A 15,408-nucleotide genomic window follows, 5' to 3' on the forward strand; every position below is an offset into this window, starting at 1 on the left:
TCTGACCCTCGGGCCATGTAAGGCTGGAGAAATCAATACCAGCATATATCACACACCTCACCAAATCAGCCTGACCAAACACAGCAGGCTAATTTTTAGGTTGACAATTTTGTACGCCCACGAATGATGTTATAAGTATCCAAATGGCCATTGGCAGAAGAAAGCTTCCCCACCCCTGGTAGAGGGAAAGGGCCAGGGGTGGTAGTTATGTGGATTTTAACTGCTCGTGTGCCGAGAGCGTTAGACTCTAAAATTTAAACACAAAGTTTTAAGCACAAGAAACTATCCCCTGCATTCCCTAACTCCTGATCTACCTGGCCCTCACCCCGAGTGTGTATCACTTAACAGAAGCTCTGGAACCATCGCTGGGCCTCCTCCCTGGGCCTCCTCCCTGGGCCTCCTCTCCGCCCACTGCAGATTCCCGCATCCTCACCTAGTCCTTCCTCCTTGCTCCAGCCATGACAACAGAGGTGTCCCTCCACGTGTCTGAGCCTTCCCCCTGTGCTTGGGCTCCTGTCCTGGGACATTGCCGCTGCCACCCACGCTCCCCTCTTGTGTCTTCTCGCTTCTCTAGCCCTCCCTTGGTCATGGTCTGCACTGCCTGTTGCTGTCCTTTCCTGGCTGATCCAAAGCCAGGAATAATCATACTATTTCCTTTGTGAGAATCGCACCCCCCACATTTCAAGGGATCCCGGTGTAACATTCAGTTGTGATGTCCAGCAGACCCTGTCCCAGGCCATGGGGGCTCCCTTTCCCCAGAACTGGGCTCTGGAGCTGAAAGTCAGGCACATAAGAGGGAGCGGAACCCTGTTGACGGTGGTTACACAGGAATCCACAGTGTTTAGCAACCGAGGCGCCCTATGCCTTCCTGGTTCAGCTTTGCCTTGAATTCCTTATGCTGATGGCCAGCAAACATTTCTGCTCACGTACCCCTAAAATAATATTAAAAAACGAAGGACTCCCTTGCACATTTTACAGTTGCCCTCCAAACGTTTTGAATCATCTTTGAATAGTTGAAAGACTATACATTTCTAGTTTACTGTTAATATTTGCATTTTAAAATAAAACTGCAACATTACATTAAAATGTCTATCTCCAGTGGGAAATAAATACCATAGCAGTTTAATACCTACCATTGCCCACGGAAAGCACACAAAAACAATTAAAAAATATACTTTCCTTTTCTCAAGATCCATATCCATTCTACGTCCTCCTTACACTTTTATTTTCATGCAATCTATTTTTGTGAGAATGTATTTTTTATCATCCTATCAAATTCCCCTGTAATAGTGTTCTTGAATTAATGTGTAATTTCTTTTGATCACTAGGCTCTATTTGTAAAAAGAAATCTGGGTTTAAATCTCCTTACTGTGATTATTGGCAATCCGTTTATTAGTATACAGACATATCATCATTTTTGATAGGTAATGTAAAAGATAAAAGTTAAAGTGTTACTGGGAATGTCTGCCATTTGATGGATGGCGGGGGTGGGGCTGCCTTAGGCCGCCTTGATTATAGACGCCACGCGGTTATTTGAAGTCGGCCTGATTGCTCGCAGCCCCGGCGTTTTTACAAGCGGTGAGGACGGATGCTTGTGCGTGCGAAGTGGGAGAAGGCCGTGGATGCAGGAGATGGGAAAGGCAAGCCAGCGGGATGACCCTCGGGCAGATCAATCTTCGGACTAGATTGATCTAGAAGCAGATCCCTTTATTAAATCGATCCAGGGCAGTGCACTCTTTGGAAGAATCCCAGATTGAACCCCTTTGTGGTGGGCGACAGGGGGTGCTTCCAAAACAGTTCCTTTCTTGCTTGTGAGCCAGAGCTGTCGGTTGGTTCTGCCCATGAAGAAAGGTCGGCCCACCAGACGTGCTCACCTGTCCCCACACAGGACACCTGTTAAGACACCGTCCCTGCGGTTTGCTGGTCCCACCACCCGCGCCTCCTCCGCACCGGTGCGTGAGGGTCGCAGTGCTGCTCAGTGTCTGGGCTCCAGAGCGAAGCCGATGAACACGAACCAGACGCTGCACTTTGCTGTGGGGGCGACCCGTCCTTCTGCAGGGTCTGTACGAGGATTCTGCACCCTGTTCTTGCAGAGCCAGCTCTGTAGATTCTGCAGAAATGGAAGGTGCCACTCAAGGCGCCTCTAGTCCCTCATTGGCCCGTCCAAGTACGCGACGCTCTTTGTCCTCTGATTGGTAGAAAGCAAGGAGAGGGTGGTGCAATCAGCTATTGACTGGACGAAACTCCGCCCCGAGGGCTTGAGGCCCCCTGCGCCTTTATCCATTCATCAACTCCAGTGGTCGTGCATCACTATCCCCTTTTTACCCGAGTGGGAACTCCGCGAGAACAGGGACTTTGTTGTTTATTCCTGTCCCCAGCTGTCTGACGCTAACACCCATGCTCTTTATAGTACAACGACCTGCTACAACGCTCCCCTGAAGTCCACGAACTGTGCACATTCAATTCTCTTCCCAAATAGACAGCTTAGTGGTACCGTGTCCCAAACAGAATGCCCGATCTTCTCCCCAGAGCTCAGCTGCACCCACCTCACTTTCCCACCTCAATGAATGGCAACTTCCAGGTACTCAGTTCAAAACCCGTGGTCATCCTTGGGTTCGCTGTTCTCCAGCACCCCCAGACCATCTGTCAGCGCCGCTCCAGGAGCTGACCATCCCTCCACTGCTACCAGGCTGCTGCAAGCCACAGCCACACCTCCCGCCGGCACCTTCCTGGAGCCGCCTGCTGCCCGCCCTCCCATCCGAGCCTCCCCTGCGGCCTGCGAGACTGGGCTCTGGGCCGAATGTGTCCCTCAAAGGCCGAGGTCCCAATTCCCATGTGATGATGATATTGGGAGGTGGGGCCTTTGGGAGGTAACTGGGGTTGGATGGGGACATGAGGGTGGAGCCCCACGATGGGATCAGTGTCCTTTAGAAGAGGAGGAAGAGACACCAGAGCCTCCTCTCTCCACCACGTGAGGACACAGTGAGAAGCCTGTCCCCTGATGAGAACCCAGAAAGAGGGTTCTCATCAGAAACCCAACCCAGCCAGCCCTTCGTCTAGGACTTTCCAGCCTCCGGAACTGTGAGAAGATGGATTTCTGTTGTTTAAATCACGGTCTGTGATTGTATTATGGCAGCCCAAGCAGACGAACAAACACCCTGTGAAAATATAAGGCAGATCACGCTGCTCCTCTGCTCAAAACCCTCCAGTGCCTTCTTCCGTGCAGAGTCAATGACAGATTCTCTGCAATGGTCTACATGCTTCTGTGGAACTGTCCCCCATTCCGCATGTGGTCTCCCCCACCCTAGTCTTCCAGCCTTCTGTCACCAATTCAGCCATACAGCTTTCTTTTTATTTTATTTTTTAAATCTTCACTTGAGAATATGTTTTTACTGATTTTAGAGAGAGGAAGAGAGAGAGAGAGAGAGAGAAACATTGATGTGAGAGAGACACATCAATTGGTTGCCTCCTGGAGCCCTGACCGGGGATGGAAACTGCAACCTAGGTATGTGCCCTGACCAGGAATCAAACCCTTCCGAGAACGGAAGGATGCTCCAAACAACTGAGCCACACTGCCCAGGGCTTTTTAATTTTTTTTTTTTTAATAACACAAGGCTTTATTATTGGTCCTCACACAGAGTCAGGCTCTCATATCAGACCTTTGGATGGGGTTTCTTCTACCTGGAAAGCTCTTCCCTGGAAAATCTGCAGAACTAACTCCATCCAGTCCTCCGCCCACAGGTTTCTGCTCAAAGGAACTCTCAGAGCCCCATCCCGTCTCGGGCCCCTAAAACTGTGCTCTCCTTTAGCCTCCCCTTCGCCACCACTCCCCATTCCTATACCTGTTCTATTTCCCCTGTGGCACTGATCACTTTCTAACATACTATATACTTTCTTTGTTATGTCTATTGCTTATTCACTGTCTCCTGCTGCAATTTAAAGTCCAGGAATGCACAGGTTTGCTCTCCGAGGAGACTGAACCAATGCACTTGACTGACACACAGTACTTGTTGAATGAATGCTGTCCCTGAATCGCAAGCCTTTGAATCCTGAATGTTAAAGCTGGAGATGACCTATTTTAATCCTCTCGGTTTATAGGTGAGAAACTGAGACCCAGAGAGGTAACAGGAGCTGCTGAGGTCATACTCAGATGGCTAGTGACAGAGGAAACGATAAAGAATTAGACCTTCCTACCAAGGCTTCACAGGAGCATGTCAGCATTCATGGCTTAAGAAGAAATCAGAGCAAGCCGGAATTTCCCAGAGCGGCTTCCAGCAAACACGGTCTTGCTGGGGGAGTAGTTGCTGCAGCGTGTAACCACCAGAGGGCGCTGATGTACCAGGGCTGGAGACGAGAGGAGTTTCCGAGGTAGGGAAGTGGCCACCCAGCGCAGCCAGTGCGGCAGAGGGCGCCACCGGCCCCCAAGTGAAGTGAGGCGGCGGGAGGGAGAGCAGAGCCGCCGGGCTCTCCAAGTTCTCAGAGACCTGGAGCCCTGCAACCAAACCTCTCATTAAAACGCTACTGGAGAATAATGGTTGGTGACCAGCAGAAGTTACAAAATCCCTTCTATAAACATCGGGGAGCTCTCGGCTCCCTGCCTTACTCTCCTTTAAACACCAGAGCGGGCGACCCACCCCGTTTTGTGGTTGTCATCGAGGGTACAGGCGCCCTCCTGCCTGCCATAGGAGCAATCTGGGGGGAGGAAGTGTTTAGGTGACCCTAAAACAAAGTCCTAAACTTTAGATGTCACACAGTGAGATGGGGAACCAGATTCATTTTTGGTTGTTTGTTTGGGTGGCATTTTATTGCTGTGGCCCAGAGTAGCCTGAATTATAAGAGCAGTGGCCACCATTCAGTCCAGATGTTCACTGAACTTTTACATACATGAGAGCACTTGACCTTCACACTGTGACTGTGCAGTGGACACTGTGAACCCCATTTTACAGCCAAGGGCCCTATAGTCACAGAGGTGTAGGCAGAAGAGATGAGAGTCGACCGTGGTTACTTTCTTCGGATGCCCTTTGTCGTAACCACTACTGGTTCTCAGCCTGACCAATATATGGAAATCACCTGGCGATTCCCACCAGCGAAGCAGAGCCAGCAGGGATGTGCTGTAAGGGGCTTACTCACAGACTGGCTTACGTGAGTGCAGGCTGGCTGGGCAAGTCTGAAGCCCACAGGCCATGTTGCTAAGCATGCAGGCTGGACCCTCGGCCGGGGCTTCAGCTCTGTCCACAGGCAGAATTTCTTCTTCACCAGGCAAACCTCAGCTCTGTTCATAAGGCCTTCCAAAAAACGGAATCAGGCTCACCTAGATCTACTCTCCTTTACTTCAAGTCGATAGACTTTAATCACATCTACAAATTACCTAGGTTAGCATTTGATTGAATAACTGAGGACTGTAGCTGTCTTAGTTCAGGATGCTATAAAAAAAAAAAAAAAATACTGAAGAGCCTGGCTGGTGTGGCTCAGTATACTGAGCCTCCTCCCATGGACTGAGGGTCCCGGTTCAATCCTGGTCAGGGCACATGCCTGGGTTGTGGGCTCGATGCCCACTGGGGGGGGGGGGTGCAGGAGGCAGCCAATTGATGTTTCTCTCTCACATCATGTTTCTATCTCTCTCCCTTCCTCTGTCTCTAAAAAATCAATAAAAACATTTTTTAAAAGTATCAAATTTTATTTAAAAATATGTATACCAAAGATTGAGTGGCTTACCAACAGCAGAAATTGACTTCTCACGATTCTGGAGGCTGGAAGCCTGACACCAGAGTGCTGCCTACTTCTCGCTGTGTCCTCACAAGGAAAAAGAAAGAAGCATCAGCTCTCTGGGGTTTCATACGGGCACACATCCCATTCATGAAGGCTCCGCTCTCTGCCTCATTCAGTCCTAATCACCTCCCCAAGTCCCACTTCCTCATGCCATCACATTGCGGTAGGGTTCCAGCAGATGAGTTCTGAGAAACACAAAGATTCATTCAGTCCATAACAGTAGCCTAGCCAAGTTGACACATCAAAAACAACATCATACTTCGAAAACTTTTGAAAAGTAGACCTTTCGGGCCCCACCCCGGATCAATTGACTGAATTTCATTGGATAGAAGCTGAATGTTCAGTTGTTTCTTTCTTTCTTTCTTTTTTTTTTTTTTTAATCACTCCCCAGGCTATTCTGATGCTCAGTGAAGCTGAAGAACTTTGAGTATCACCAGGGAGCTGGGGGCCTTCGGAAGCTGAACTGAGCCCCGGTACTTGGCTGACTGTGTTGGGATCACCATAGAGAAGACAGCGCCCATGCTAGAGAGGGCACGATCTGCCTCTGCGTTTGTTCTGGGAGGCTGGGCAGTCCCCTCCCGAACCAGCCCCATTGTTGTCATCTGTGCAAAAAGGAAAATGGGGAAAAGGCTCCACCTGACCCACTGACTTTTACCTGACGGGCTTTCTCCTTCCTTCTTATTATGAAATCTGTTTTATTTGACCTTGCTATTCCCGGTCCACAGGGATGACTCATGATTGGCCCAACCCAGTCCTGGCACTGTGGGCCCCTTGAACATGGGTGATCCCCATGTCATCTTGGCTTGAATGTCTTCAGGTCCCCCCTTTACCAGCTTCCCTCGAAGCCAGCAGTGGACACAGGACCCAGTTTTGGCCAATGAGACGCAGGCAAAGTCGACAATGGCCTTCCCTCGCCGCAGGAGAGGAAGCCCCCTTTCTGGCCACCTGCGCCTGTGAGAGGTCGAGAGTGCTGGCGTGAGGGCAGCTCCACGTGCTCCAGTCGAGGGACAGGGCTCACACGGCGAGGAGGAAGACCGGAAGAGGCAAAGCTGGGGTCCTAGGTGCCACTGTGGGGCCAGAGCACCATTTCCACCTGGGGTGATACAGTGTTTGCTGAGAACACCTGCCCCAATCGGCAGCACTCAGGCAGGGAAAGGGAATGATTCTGCAGCCTTCTCATCCCAGAGGTGTGGTATTTGTGGGGCTGACGGTGGGCTTTTGGAGATGGAAGATGCTCAACTCCGTGACCCAGCTGAGCATGCAGTCCACCCGGTTCTAGCGCCTCTGCAAGTAGAAACCTTTCAGGAGGCAGCAACCAATTCTGAAAGTTGCCTGCAGGGCTCTCCACAGGATGGCCATTCCCTACCCGCTAGGCATGCTATGTCTCTTTAGTTCTCTGGAACATTCCATGGTGATTCCCATGTTCATCTAGAATCCTCTGCTTACCCTTCTTTCTCGGTCTGAATCCCACCATCTAAAGCCAACCTCCTTCAGCAAGATGTGAGTAACACTAGTCTACACCACCAGACCACTTGACAACCCACAGCCCTTCCCATGATGCCCTTTGCTAGAGCATTTGAGCTCAGAAGTATAGAGGAACCCTTAGGGAGGGCTCCAGACACCAACCCAAACCTGCAAAGCATCTCATTTCTCCCCCCACCCCTTAGTTTTATTGAGATATACAGTCGTCCCTCAGCATCCACGAGGATTTGGTTCCAAGAAGCCCCTCCTCCCCTGCCCTGCGGCAGAAAACAAAAATCCACAGATGTTCAAGTCCCTTATATAAAGGGGTGGGGAACAGTGCATACAGTTGGCCCTCATAGCCTTGGATTCCCAATCTCAGATCAAAAAAATACGGTTGGTTAAATCCGAGAGTGTGAAACCTGTGGATACCGGAGGGCCAAGTCTAATTGACATACAACATTGTATTAGTTTCAGATATACAACAAAATGATTTGACATGTGTGTATATATTGTGAAATGATTGCACAATGAGTCTAGTTAACTCATCACTTCACATAGTTATCATTTTTTATGATGAGAATTTTTAAGATCAGCAACTTTCAAATATATAATATGTTATTGTTTGCTAGTCATTATGTTGTATGTTACGTCTCCAGAACTTGTTCATCTTTTAACAGGAAGTTTGTACTTTTTGACCACTTTCATTCAACTTGCTCACCCCTCCCTGCCCCTTGCCTCTGGCAACCACCAACGCTATCTCTATTTCTATGCGTTTGTTTGTTTTCAAATTGCACATATAAGTGAGCTCATACAGTATTTGTCTTTCTCTATCTGGCTTCTTTCACTTAGCATCTGCTCTCCAAGTCCATTCATATTGTCACAAGGAGCAGGATTTTCTTCTTTTTATGGCTGAATAGCATTCCATTGTGTGTGTGTGTGTGCGCGCGTGTGTGTGTATTTTTTTCTAGATTTAATCATCTGTTGATAGACACTTAGGACTTAGTCTGCTTCCATATCTTGGCTATTGTAAGTAATCCTGCACTGAATACAGGAGTATATAGCTAGGTCTTCAGGATAGTAATTTTGTTTACTTCGACTATATCCCCAGAAATAGAATTTCTGGATCATTTAGTAGTTCTTTCTTTCTTTCTTTCTTTCTTTCTTTCTTTCTTTCTTTCTTTCTTTCTTTCCTTCCTTCCTTCCTTCCTTCCTTCCTTCCTTCCTTCTTTCTATCTTTCTAATAAATTAATGATTTACTCACCTCAAAGAGGCCTGTCTTGCTGCCAGGCAACAGGCTAAGATTAGAGCCAGAGAGGCCGCTGGACCACGGGCAGGCTCCAACTTCCTGCCGCCGTCACTTCTTTTGCTGTGGGCTGTGTTGGAAACTGTGTCCCTGTCGTTCAGCGTATCCTTGCCTTCACTCCAAATGAACGCAAAAGCCATCAGGATATTTCTTTTTAGGGAAGACAAAGGATAGTATTAGTATCTTCAGATTTATATCTGTCTAAGGCTTAAAGCCCCAAAAAGGGTGTGTTTTTTTTTTTTTTAATCTTTATTGTTTAAAGTATTACAGATGCCCCCTCTTATTTCCCCCCATTGCCCCCTTCCTCCCGGTTCCCACCCCACCCCGGGCCTTCACCACCCCATCGTCTGTGTCTGTGGGTAATACGTATATGCATGCACGTCTTTGGTTAATCTCTTCAGGGTTTTCTAATACCCAGCTCCACAGGGTGCTCTGTGCCTGGATATCGGGCCACCTTGAGCCTCCAAACAATCAGCCCAAACCAGCTCCTAACGGACCTTCTGGTGGGGGGGTCCGGGGGGGGGGGGCTGGGCCCAGGCTGTCATCCAGGCTCATGCTTCCTTGAAACTGGGTTCTTTTTGGGGAGCCTCTGGGATTCTTTCCCATCTGACCCATCACCTTAACATCTGAGATGTTCTATCACATGGGACATGATTAGGTAAGGACCTCGCCTCTCTTTCCCAGGTGGCAATTCGGCCCCTATTCAAATGTACTTACATTCATCCAATTGACCGCTTTGCATAGCAAGGGATATGCGGACACTGAGTTGTTCAGGTCACCAGTGTCCCAGGGTAGTTGGCAACCACTTGCCTTAAAACAGAATCACCAGGAGGTGTCACGTGGGAGACTGTGCTGGTCATGTACCCACCTAGACAGAGAACTAACTGACCTTTGTTTTGACATTTTCTTAAAATCCTGCTTAACCGGACTTGTAAGCACTCAGATTCTAAACTCTGAGGGGGCTCAAGCTTCGCCTGGAGCGGGAGCTTGGTCAGAATTGATGGAGCCACGGGACAGCAGTCAGGGAGGTCTAACAGGCTCCGGCCTCTCCCCTGGGTCCCTGGCTGCCACAGTGGTCTGGGCAGCAGGCCTGGGGAACCCCCTGTGGGCGTGGGCCTCCCCCAGAAGACCAGGTGGAGATGGAGTGTGACTCAGGAAAGCAGCCGACAGTAGGGCTGCCCACGCTCACGTCTCTGACACATGGGCAGGTTAGGATAGGGCCTGGGGATGCCACCCCCGGGCCATGACGGCCTGTCCCACTATCCTCTCTGGTAGCTCTTCTGCGGTTAACGTCAATCCTTTTCCCATCAGCCAATGCCGATCCTCACTTAGTTCCAAGAACCCTCCTCCTGGCTTCCACACAGGCGCCAAGGTGAAATCTTTCAAAGGGCTGTTTCTGGGACAGGGGTATCTGCAGGGTTGGAAGGAAGGAGGATAGGGCCCAGAAATTAGCAGTTGTCCTAGACCTGGAACCTGGGCCTCTGACAAGAGAGTCCCCCTTGCCCCTGGTCCAGGCTCCTTGCCTCAGACTTGCTCGGTACTTCCAGAACAGCCCAGTGTCCGCCAGGGCCTCCCCGGGATGCCCACGTCCCCATCCCGGGCTTCGGCTCCCTGCACAGCCCGGCCGCCTGGCAGAGCAGACCCAGCGCATCCCACGGGGCACAGGGACGGTGTGCGCGTTTCTTCCGTCTTCCTCGCGAGTTTTCCAAAGGCTTTCCAAGGGCCCCTTCAGCTGTGCTCTGAATCCGGGGCTTGGTCCCAGGCCAGGGAGGAGCCTCATTTACTTTGGCACCTGGGCTCTTCCTGTTTCGTCCCAGGCTCAGAACGTATGGAACAGGGCTTTGCTGGGTGGCACCAGGGTAATTCTCTGTCAGGACAGATGGACCGACTCCCTCAGCCTCAGGGCCTCCCTTCTCGCTCAGCATGTCCCCTCCCGGGGCTTTGAGGTTGAAGGGAGTTGCCCACGAGAGAATGTTTGCGGAGGGGTTCGTGGTGGTTGCCTCATGGAGGATGTTACAAAGGCTCAGAGTTTTCTTGCAGATATGTTTTCCCCTCCATAATTAGGGAAACCGTATGGTGTTTGTTTGGGGAGATCTATTCAGAAGGTGCATGAAAGAATGATGTTCACAAATCAAGAAATCCAAGGTTTTCTTTAGGCTCATGATGAACGCAGCCTGGTGAGGCCAAGTTCGTCCCCGACTCGAGAATGCTGGTCTTGCTCACAGTGCTCTCAAAACGTGCAGATTGGACGAGTAGTTCACTCGTTTAGTTTGGGCAGGGGAGGAAAGGAGGCCTCGCCAGCCGCCTCTACCTGGGCCCAGGCATGAGGCTACCTGGGTGCTTGACGGTGAGCAGCTGTGCCCGGGCCGGTTAGCAAGCCTCCCGCCCCTTTTCCACCCAGGGAACCAGTGCCTCGTTAAGAAGAGATCTCAGAGGCTGCCTCTCCACCAACACTCGTGGAAATACCAGCACAGCTCACCTGGAGGCCTCCTCCCCGCATCGCCCGCGGAAGTGCGCAGGCAGCCGAGCGCCCCCCAACGTGCGCCCGCCCGGAGCGCATTTGCTAAACCACTCGGGCCGCTGGGGCCGCCGGCTGCTGGGGGGCGGGCGGGGGGGTGTTTCTGTCTCCCTTTCCTTCATTCATCCCCGCATAGTAACTTGCTCACTTCTCTGAAATGGATGGCAACTAGAATTTGTTTTTAAATTTAGTTGCTTTATGGAATTAAAAAAAATGTTTCATCTTTATTTCTTGTTGGCATTTTTGTTGGTTTTGCCAGGGACGGGAAAGGGTTCTTGGAAGGGGAGAGGGGGATAAGGGGGTGATGAGAAGAAATTTGGTCCCCATTTTCTGCTCTTGACTTGAGATTTGTTGCTTCTCTTTCTGTACAGGGTAAAACCCCTGAAAAGAAAAGCAACTTAGAGTTTAGACTGTTTTGTTTTAATAGTTGCATGTCATTTTTCTTTGTGTGTGTGTGTGTGTGTGTGTGTGTGTGAAAGCATTTACTTTGAATATACCTGCCTTACATGCATCTCTCCTCCCCCAGGTTTACTGAGATATAATCAACATAAAACATTATATTAGTTTTAGGTGTACAGCACGATGATTTAATATATGTATATATTGTGAACTGATCACCACAAGAATTTTAGTTAACATCTCCCCTCACATACTTACAATTTTTCATTCTTGCCAGGAGAACCTTTAAGATTTATTCTCTTAGCAACTCTCAAATCACATTGTGTTTTAGAAGTGGGGTTCTTTTTTAATGGGGTGAACGGCCCCCCCATGCCCAGAGCACTGGGGGATCCCTGAACAGTCATCACACTAGGGCAGCGGCGTTCACCCTTTTCATCTCCTGACACTCATAAACTAATTACTAAAATTCTGCGGCACACCAAAAATATATTTTTGATGATCTGACCAAAACAAAAGGAGGTATAATTTTGATTCATTCACACTGGACAGCTATTATTGTGTTGGCTGTTGTCATTTTTTGATTTGACAGTCTAAGGGAAAAGAGGTCAGTGTCCCTGACTAAATCGTCAGGCATTGCCTGTTGTAAAATTCTCGTGGCACACTGGTTGAAAGTCGAATTATTTGTGTACTTGTCTGTTTCTCTCACCAGACTGAACTCACAGAGGCTGGACTACTTCCCCAGGATGTCCCCAGCATCCAACACAGAGCCTGGCACATGCCAGGGCTCAAGAGACATTTGTTGGAAGAACAGAACACACCCGTGAAGTCTGCCAGCTCCTTTTGCAGGAGGCCACCCCTAGGGAGCGTGGCATTGGGCAGCAGGCAAATACGCTGCCTTGGGCTTTGGCGTGTGGCCCAGCTGTGCTGGCCAGCCCGGGCCCCTGTGCCCTGGCCTCTGGTTCCGGTTTTCAGGACACGGGCTTACAAGCTGTGTCACACAGTGAGGGAAGTCAGCCTGGTCCTGATCCTCACCAGCCAAGTGGTCAGTGGGTCAGTTGTCCCACCCAGCGCCACCCATGCAAATACACGAGTGTTTCCTCTTTCACTGACTCACTTGGCCAAGGCGCAGGCAGAACCACGTGACCCCTCCACCCAAAACTATAAAGTACGTCATTGTGTTCTCCTGTGAGCAAGCCTTGTGAGGCTGGGAGCTTCCCTTTTCCTCATTTAGAAGGCCACGTGGGTTTGGGTTTTGCGTGCTGCCCTGAGGAGGAGGTGGCAACTACGATGAGGAGCCTCAGGGGTTTTCAGTGCGAGGCACCCACGGTGCCACAGACAGCATTGCATGGGCATCGGAATGGCCATGCTGCTGCCAAGACCGTTAATCTTCCTGGCCTGGGCCTCTAGGACCTTCCTGGTGCACAGAGAGGTCTAGGTCAGCCTCGGTTGCTGCCATTACCTCTTGGCAGGGGTCCTAACTCAGAGGGGCCACACACTCATGTAGAAGAACCACATCCTTTTATCTCCCAGTAAGCTCAACTGCAATTTAGCATTTTCTTCAGTGATGAGTGTAAGCAACACCATCAGTAAAAGCATCATCTGTAATAGTGTCACCGATGCAAACTACAGGTGTTTTCATATCACTTCAAAGTGGTTACAGATATCCCACAATGTCTTCCAGTCGTTGCTACTTAGAAATTAGGTAGCTATTAGATTCGCTGGTAGATCCTGTTTTTTAATGCATTAATAAAAATTTACCCATGTTACCTATGCATTACTCAGTGTTCTCTACAGAAACAAAGCCAATAGAAGACATATACATTACACAGGAGATATATATACATATCTAATCTATAGATAGATAGATAGATGATAGATAGATAATGTGTAAGCTCCAGCGAGGTCAGAAGACCAACCAGTCAAGTGTGAGGCCGAGAGAATGCTTCCTATTTCTGCCTTTCTGTTCTCTTCAAGCCTTCAATGGATTTGATGACACCTCAGGACACACTCAGAAACAATGTTTAACCAAATATCTGAGCACCCCGTGGCCTAGTCAAATTGACTCACCAAGTTAACCAGCATACTATATCAGGAATGAAGTTGGTTTTCAAAAAGATATTTTTATTACTTCAGTAGAATGTAATTGGTTTCTTTGTTTCCTATGTGTTTTGGACTATGCATTTCAAAACACTGTTTGGAGAACAGACAGCCAAAGGAGTTCATAAACCAAAAAACGTTAAGAACTCCTGAGGTCCGCTTGCCAAGCGGCCACCAGCCCCTGGCCACTTCCCAGGAGGACATAAATCCTTCTCAGAATAATACATCCCGCTGTATAGTCTTTCAGTACATTTGGCTGAGGGAGGGGTGCTCCCATTGTCAACTTATTGCCCCTTAATTCTCAATTCTCCTTTTCAGGCTTTTACTGCCATGGGACTGGGAACAGTGTAAGCTCTTCTCCTTTGCAGCAGCATGAGGCTAAGTCTTGTCAGTAGAGGGCGCCAGAGGGACCACTACAGGAGGGAGGGCTTCTCCTCCCAGTGGCCTGAATGCTTCCATTCTTTCTGTTGCTCCTACTGTCTGGTTATCAGTGACAAGGGGGTTGGGGATCCACTGGTCCTCTCCCCTATCAAGCTTCAGTGGCATTTCACAACTCCTAGTGAGCTCCATATTGCCCTCTCCTGCCCACCAGTCACAGCCCACTGGCACCTGCAGAAGGTTTCCAGCTACCAACTGGGAGAGGCTGGGGCTGATTTCTGTAACTTAGATCATTTCTGACCTGGGCAGTTCAGCAAACTAATGGATCTATCATCCATTGGGCGGCACACCTTCCCCAGTGCAGCCTGCATTCCCATCCTCGGAGGGGAGGCCTTCTGTGTTAGTTTGCAGGGCTACTGTAACTAAGAACCACAAACTGGGGAACATAAGAGAAACTTATTGTCTCACAGTTCTGGAAGCTGGAAGTCCGAGATGAAGGTGTCAACAGGGTTGGTTCCTTCTGAGAAACGGGAGACTCTCTCACGGTTCTGGTGGGTTACTGGTCATCTCTGGCGTTCCTTGGCTTGTAGAAGAATCACTCCAATCTCTAACTTTATCTGCACATGGCATTCTCCCTGTGTTCATGTTGATGTGCAACTGTCCCCTTTTATATGTGACACTAGACATGTTGGATTATAATCCCACTCTGCTCTAGTATAACCTTGTCCTAAAAACTAATTACATCTCCAATGACTTTATTTCCAAAAAAGGTCACATTCTGAGGTACTGGGGCTTAGGACTTCAACATAAAGATTTAGTGGGACACAATTTAACCCATTTGAAGTTTTCTCCTTGCTTTAGTACTCTCTCTCAGCCTGAGCGTATTCTTTAGGGATACTTCTTACCCCTTTATATCCAGTACCTTTGTTACTAGACAGCTATTCTCTTTGTTAAACTTCTCTCTCCTGACTGAACCCTAACTGATAGGAGAGGAAAGGGAATCAACAGAGTACGTGCCAGACACTTTACTTTTCATCTTTGCCCAGCCTTACGAGGTAGGTGTTATCGTCGTGCCCATTTACACAGAGGTTGTGTTGCTTTCCCAAGGTGCCACAGTTGGCAAGTGACAGTGTTGAGACTCAAAGTCAGCTGCTTTTTTGTTCTTGCTGTTTGTTTACTCCCAAGGCTGAGTGCCCTGTACTGTGCATTGTTGCTTGCAGGGGACCCCAGCAGACTCCTCTCGGCCCCACCATGATGGTCACAGCCTTCATCCAGTGGAAATGTTGCTTCATTTCTTCATTTGTTCACTTAGTCATCCAACAAATACGAGTGTATTTACTGGCATGTGTTAGGTCCTGTGTGCGGAGGGACAGAGTGATGGCTGAGGCCCAGCTGGCCTAGAGCACTCTGATCGGATACACTTCGTTTCTGAGCATCTTGATTTACTTTTGGTGACATGGCATCATAGCTGAAATAGGTC

The sequence above is a fragment of the Molossus molossus genome, unplaced genomic scaffold, assembly GCF_014108415.1.
Source record: "Molossus molossus isolate mMolMol1 unplaced genomic scaffold, mMolMol1.p scaffold_m16_p_8, whole genome shotgun sequence".
In the NCBI taxonomy this organism is placed as follows: Eukaryota; Metazoa; Chordata; class Mammalia; order Chiroptera; family Molossidae; genus Molossus; species Molossus molossus.